We start from the raw sequence: 6,536 nt of genomic DNA on the forward strand, positions 1-6,536 counted from the left end.
TTGACCCGGGTTTTTGGGTGTAATCAATACTCCATTTGGCAACTCCCTTGCTTTCCCCAAAACAGAACCATTGTCTCGGCATTTTTTCGTTGTGGCTGTTTCCTTTTTTTGGGTGGAAGAACGTGCCCTCTTTTTTCCCGGGGTTCTTCTTCTTTTATTCTTGGCCCTTTTGGGGGCGATTTGTTTTATCCCTGCATATGGGAAAAAAACTTTGGGTTTTTGGGAGTTTTTGGGACAGAGGAGGGAAGGATCGGGTTGGATAAATATTTTGCAAATTTTCCCCGGGGGTAGAAAGTATTCCCCCCGGGGGATCCGGAAAACGTTTTTTTGATTGGGGGTTGCAAGAGCGTGGCGATCGGAAAAAATTTTTATAGGTTTTCCGGTCCACCCTTTTTCACGTGTCCAAGAAACCTGGAAAAATTCATTTTTTCTCGGTCTCCAAAACCAAAAAACTAGTGGAAATACGTTGTTTTTCCTCTTTTCACCTAAAAATTAAAAAAAGCCACCCCGGGATTTTGATTTCAAAAAGGGGCATCCCCCATTTTTGATGCCGGGTTTTTCCTAACCCCCAATTGATGCTCCTAAGCGAAAAAACATACTTAAACTTATTGTCGGGCCTTTGATGTTGAAGTGTCCCGGGGTTTTTTAATTTAAAAACAAAGAATTTTCTGAAGGGGGTTATTTTCCCGGGGGTTTCCCTTTTTTGGGGCATTATGCTGTTGGGGGAACGCCATGCTTCTGGAACCAAAGTGCAAGCCAAAACGTTTTTCATTTCTTAAAGACAAATTTGGGTGTTATCTCTTGTAAAGGAAGGGGGTCTTTGGTCCAAAAGTATTCCCTTTGACTTTTTTAAATTGCATTCCTCTTCGGAAAGGGATGAAATTTATTTAACAAAATATGTCTCTTTTTAAAGTTAATACTTTTTAAAAGTTCCCATCCCCCCGAACCTTGAACTTGGAAACGCCAAACCGGTTGGTTAACCCCTCCCATGTAAAACCGTTGCGTGGGGACTTTTCTACCTTGTCCGTTGAGACGGTAAAGTAAAATTTTTTCGACCTTTTTTACCCTATCTTTGTCTTTGAATAAAATGAACTTCTATTTGATCAATCGAGCCAAATTTTCCCAAAAATTTGGATCATTTTGTATCCTCTTCCCGAGGTCTTTTTTTGTTGCTGGGTGTTTCCCCCCTTAATTTTATGCCCGGAGTAAGTGAATTCATTAAGTTGGAGTTTTTGAAAGGTCATTGTTTACAACTTGCTCAAAGTTTGGCGATTTCCATTGAAGGCTGTAGGGGGTTTTGGTTAAAATATCTCGCTCCGTCAGTGGAAAACCCCGGTTATGTCCAATGTGGGGGTTGTTAAAAAAATCCAAACCACCGGGGCATGTCTTCTTCATAAGCAATGCAAAAGGGGCAATTTTTCCTTTTGGGTTTGTCCTTCGTCAATTTGGGGTAAAAGTCTTATGTTGTTTAGAATTGGGGGGTTCTCCGCATCCCGGGGAAATTTAACTCAAAAAAACAATTTAAAATTGGTCAGGTTGGCGGCGGGCAAAGGGAAGATCAATGTTGAAACCCTCCCCCGGAGGGGGGCCCGTGTCAAACCCAAAGTTGGCCCCTTTTTTGGGGATGTTTTGTATGCCCCCAAAAAACCGGGGGGGGAAAAATTTACCCCATTACCCCCTATTAGCGGGTTTCCCTGATTAAGGGTTTGGGGGCGTCCCTTTTTCCGGGTTAAGGTTTCGTAGAAAAAATCTTGGTGTCATTTTTTTTGTTAAACTTCCCCCCTAAAGAAAATTTCCCTTAAAAAAACCAAAAAAGAAATGTATTTAAGTTGTTAGTTTTGAAAATTTGGTTCGCCCTTTTCCCAATTTTTAACTGTAATTAGAAGTATGCCCGAAACGGATACTCTCCATTTTGTAAACAAAAGTTCGCCGGGTACCGGGGTTCTTCAAAACGGGAAAAACTTTCCCCAAGTTATTCCAAGAAAAAACAAAGGTTATTTTCATGAAAATTTTAAAAAACCCCTTCCTCTTTATCCAAATTTTAAAAAAATCCAAAACAACAATTTTTAAAATTTTAAAAATTTTAAATTTTTTTTTCATATAAACCAAAAACTTTGAAGGAAAAAAAAAACTTTACTTGAAAAAATATAATCCATCCAAAATGAACCAAAAAAAAATATTTTAAAATGTTAATGGTGGCCCGGGCACTAGCTGCCCTCCTCTAACCAAATCCTCCCAAAATTTCAAATTTGAAAATTTTAAAAGAAATTTTGATACAAAAAAAGATATAGATTTTCCGGGGCTCTTTATGCTCTAAGTAGAGAAAATGATGATCTGGAAGAAAATTAATTTTTTAAAAGGGGATTATTAAAGCACCGGAAAAATTTACTGGGCAAATTTGGGAAGGGTAAAGTGAAATTAGAACCCAGATGGTAGTTTGGGACTTATGAAGTTAGGATTTTATGTTGCCTTTTTTTGGCATACTTGTTGGGTTTTTAAATTTTTCCGAATTAAGGATGCTCTCTCTTTGTAAATTGCACTTTTTTTCCTCCCGCATACTTGTTATTTAAAGGGGGTTGAAATTGGTTAAGCATCTACTCCCCCAAATTGAAATTTTGCCCCGACATGCAATTTTTGTTTTTGATGATAAGAATTGTTTTTGGGTTAAAAAAAAAATTAAAAAAAAAAAAACCTCCCCACCTTCCAAAACCAAATAAAATCAAAAACTGTAGCTTTTTCCCTTTTTAAAAGGGGGTTGGCTAATTTTTTGATTTATACTTTACATAAAACCAAAATTTTCCTTCTGGGATCTTTTTTTGAAATTGGTTTTAAAACATTGTTAAGGAAAATCTCCTTTTGTAAATTGAACTTTTTCCTCCTGGGATAATGAATTTTTTTTTTCCGATGATAATCGAATCGGACTAATTTATATTTTCATAAACAACTTTTTCCTTCTCCCCATACTTGTTGGGGTGGGTTTAAAACAGCGGGTTTAAAGGCATAATCTTAAATTTTGTAAATTGAACTTTTGCCTCCTCCCAATAATGAATTTTTTTTTTCCGATGATAATGCGGGAATTGTTTTTTTGGGTTTAAAAAAAATTAAAAAAAAGAAAACCTCCTCTACCTTCATCCAAATAAAATCAAATCCCCAAAAAGTTTTTCCAAGAGGATTGACTTTCCGGGGGATTTATACTTATAAAAAAAACTTTTTCCTTTTCCGGATACTTTTTTTGAAATTGGTTAAAAAAATTGCCGTTAACCCCCCCTACTCTACTCTTTTTTAAATTGAACTTTTTTTCCTCCTCCCCATAATGAATTTTTGTTTTTTGGGTGATAAGCAAAAAATTGTTTTTGGGTTTAAAAAAAAATTTAAAAAAAAAACCTTTTTTTTACCTTCATCCCAAAAAAAATCAAATTGCAAGTTATTCCAAATTTGAGGATTTGACTAAAAGGGCCCCATTTATACTTTACATAAAACCAAAATTTTGCCCCTTTTCCCAATCTTTTTTTGAAATTGGTTAAAAAAATTTTTCCGTTAACGTACTCTACTCTTTTGTAAATTGAACTTTTTCCTCCTCCCCTTTAAAGAATTTTTGTTTTCCGATGATAATGCGAAAAAATTGGACTAATTTATTTCACATAAACGAAATTTTGCCTTCCCGGATAATTTTTTATGAAATTGGGTTTAAAAACATTGCCTTTAACGGGATAATCTACTCTTTTTTAAAATTTAACTTTTGCCTTTCCTTCCCCATTTTTTAAATTTGCCCCCAATTTTTAAAAAGTTTTAAAATAACCCTTGGGGAAATTTAATTTTTTATAATTACAATTTTAAAAAAATAAGCATTGATTTAATTTAATTAAGGGTTAAAAAAAAAATGGGGGAAAGCATTAAATCCACCCCCTTTTATTTTTTGGGAAAAATTTTTATAGTGCGTAATGTTCAATCGGGCCTATGTTTTTCCTTTTAAAATCTGTGAAGATGATTTTTTTTATTAACCATCTAAACTCCCAAAATCGTTAAATTGGGGTTTAATTAAGATTTGTACCTTTTCCCATATTGTAAAAAATCAATGGAGAAATTCCCCGAAACAACGATTTTAAAATTGAAAAAATCGGGGTTTTTTTGGGAAAGAAGGGGGTCAAGGGTTTAAAGATAAAAGGGTTTGAGTTGTTGTGTTTTTTTTATGTAAACGGGTTTGGGGAGTAATGTCTTTTTACTATGTTAGTTTTTTTTCGGGAAGGGAAAATTAAAGACCCCCATTTTTGGGGGGGAAAATCAAGGGGCCCCCAAAAAAGGGAGCTTCGCCCAAAGCCCCTTTTTGGGTAAACCTTTTTTTTTTTCCAATAAATGCGAGGTTTCAAATCATTTTTTTTGCGGGTTGTCCCCTCAAAAGCATTGGTCTTTAAATTTTTTTTTCCCATTTGGGGTCTTTAATTTTTCCCTAAAATTGGTGTTTTTTAAATTTTTTTCCCTTTTGCCTAATATATCGGGAACCCCCATGGAAAAAAAAAAAAAAAAAAAAATTTGGGACCTTTTGGGTGATTTTCTTAAAAATTTCCCGGGCAAACTTTTTAAAAAAACTCTTTTCCTTTTTTTTTTTTTTTTTAACCCGGGGTTCAAACCCCCAAAAACCTCATGTTATTAGGCGAGGGCAAAAATTAAAACCCTTTAGAAAAAAATTTTAAAACCTGGGGCATTCTGGAAATTTGGGGTTTGAAATTCTAGGATATATTTGGGTCGTTTCCCAAAACACCCATCTTGGGGTGGTTTTTAAATTTTTTTGGCTTAATAAACCGGGCGGGATAATTTTGTTTCTTGGCATAAGTTTATTTTTTTAATAATATCTCAAATTATTGGACAACAAAAATTTTTTTAAAAATCAACAAAAATACCAAAAAACTAAGAAGGTAAAGAACATATGCCCTAAAAAACATAACTCCGTTTTTAACACTAAATTTTTGAAAACTAACATAAGTAGGCCCAAAAATTGCCAAGGGGTGTAGGGCCCATTTTGGGGTGGCCCCGGGGACCTTATTGAACAAGTAAAAACCAAAGGGTCCTGATTTGGGAACCCCGTGGCCCAAAGTGGCCCCGTTCTTACTCATTTTTTTCTTGTTACTTTTAAAAATTAGGGGCCTACTTGTAACAAAGTTGAAAAATATTTTTGAAAAAGGGCTTTATGTATTAGCCTTTAAAAAATCCAAAATTATTTAAATTAATTCCCACAAACTTTGCCACAAACAAAAGTTCAATTTTTAAGATAAAAAAGTTACAAAACTTATCGGGCGGGAAAAAGGTCTGGATATTTTCATTAAATGACCCCAAAAGAGCAAAACCTAAAGACCAAAATCGGGGGCAAAAAAAATAAAGGCCATTGTGTTTGAAGAACAATCCTAAAAAATTTCTATGGTTCAACTAATTCCCCCAAAAATATGGGCCCCCATTTTCTCAATCTACGTATTCGTTATTCTTCTCTATAAATATATGTATTTAAAACTTTTTTTTTAGTTTTCAGAAATTTTTAGAACTCCCCAATTTTCATTCCTTTTTTTCCTTTATGTGTTTGAATAAATTTCCAAAAATTTTTCCCAAAATTGCCCCAACAGAACATTTCCCCCGATGGAAATCTCCTCTCATCTCTCCATCCCTGGTCATGGTATGTCGCGTGATTTTATGAACAAAAAAATAAATGAAAACAAAAAGAATTATAGTTGAATTATTTAAAAAAAAAAATTCGTGGATTCCCCTTCTTTTAAGTCTTTAATTTTGCCCCTCATTGCTAGTCTTTAATTTTTGGGCCTTTTTTTATTTTTAAAGAAAATTTATGGGCTAAAATATTTTTTTACCCCAGAGATTTTGGGGTTTGATCATAAGGGAAAAAATAATAATTTTTTTCCGGGTTTTAGAACATCCTTTCAATAAAGATTCGTGAAAATGAATTTTTTAAATTTCTAAGGCAAGTTTTTACGTAGTTTATACAAAATTTTTTCTGTGGGGGATAGTTTCTAAATTTTTTTAAAATTTTAGGAATAGGGATATTTCATATAAATTTATCCTTCGAAAAATTTTTTTAAATTGGGGAAAAATTTAAACCCAAAACCCAAAATTTTTTTAAAAATTTTTAAGGAAGGCAAAAAAATTTAAAAAACCCTTTTGGGGGCCCTAAATTTAAATTTTTTATTTTTGGGGGGGAAATGCTTAAAACTATTGTTCATTTAAAAAATAAGAAATTTTTCTTTTTACAAAAATATAAAATTACAAAACTCGGATACGAAAAAAAAAAAGCAAAACCCTTCTCTTTTGAATAAAAAAAAAGCAACAACTACCCTTCCCCTTTCCCTTTTAAATTTTTCAAAATTTGGAAAAAAAAAAAAATTTTAACCAAATGAAAATATATTAAAACAAAACCCGGTCATAATTTTTTTTTTCTGTTTTATTTTTAAATTTAAAAATTTTGAGTTTTCTCAAGTAATTTTTTTATCTTTATTTGTCTCTTTAATTTTGGGGTTTTCCTTATTAAAAAAAAAAAT

Source organism: Lycium ferocissimum, chromosome 8 (assembly GCF_029784015.1).
Source record: "Lycium ferocissimum isolate CSIRO_LF1 chromosome 8, AGI_CSIRO_Lferr_CH_V1, whole genome shotgun sequence".
Lineage (NCBI taxonomy): Eukaryota > Viridiplantae > Streptophyta > Magnoliopsida > Solanales > Solanaceae > Lycium > Lycium ferocissimum.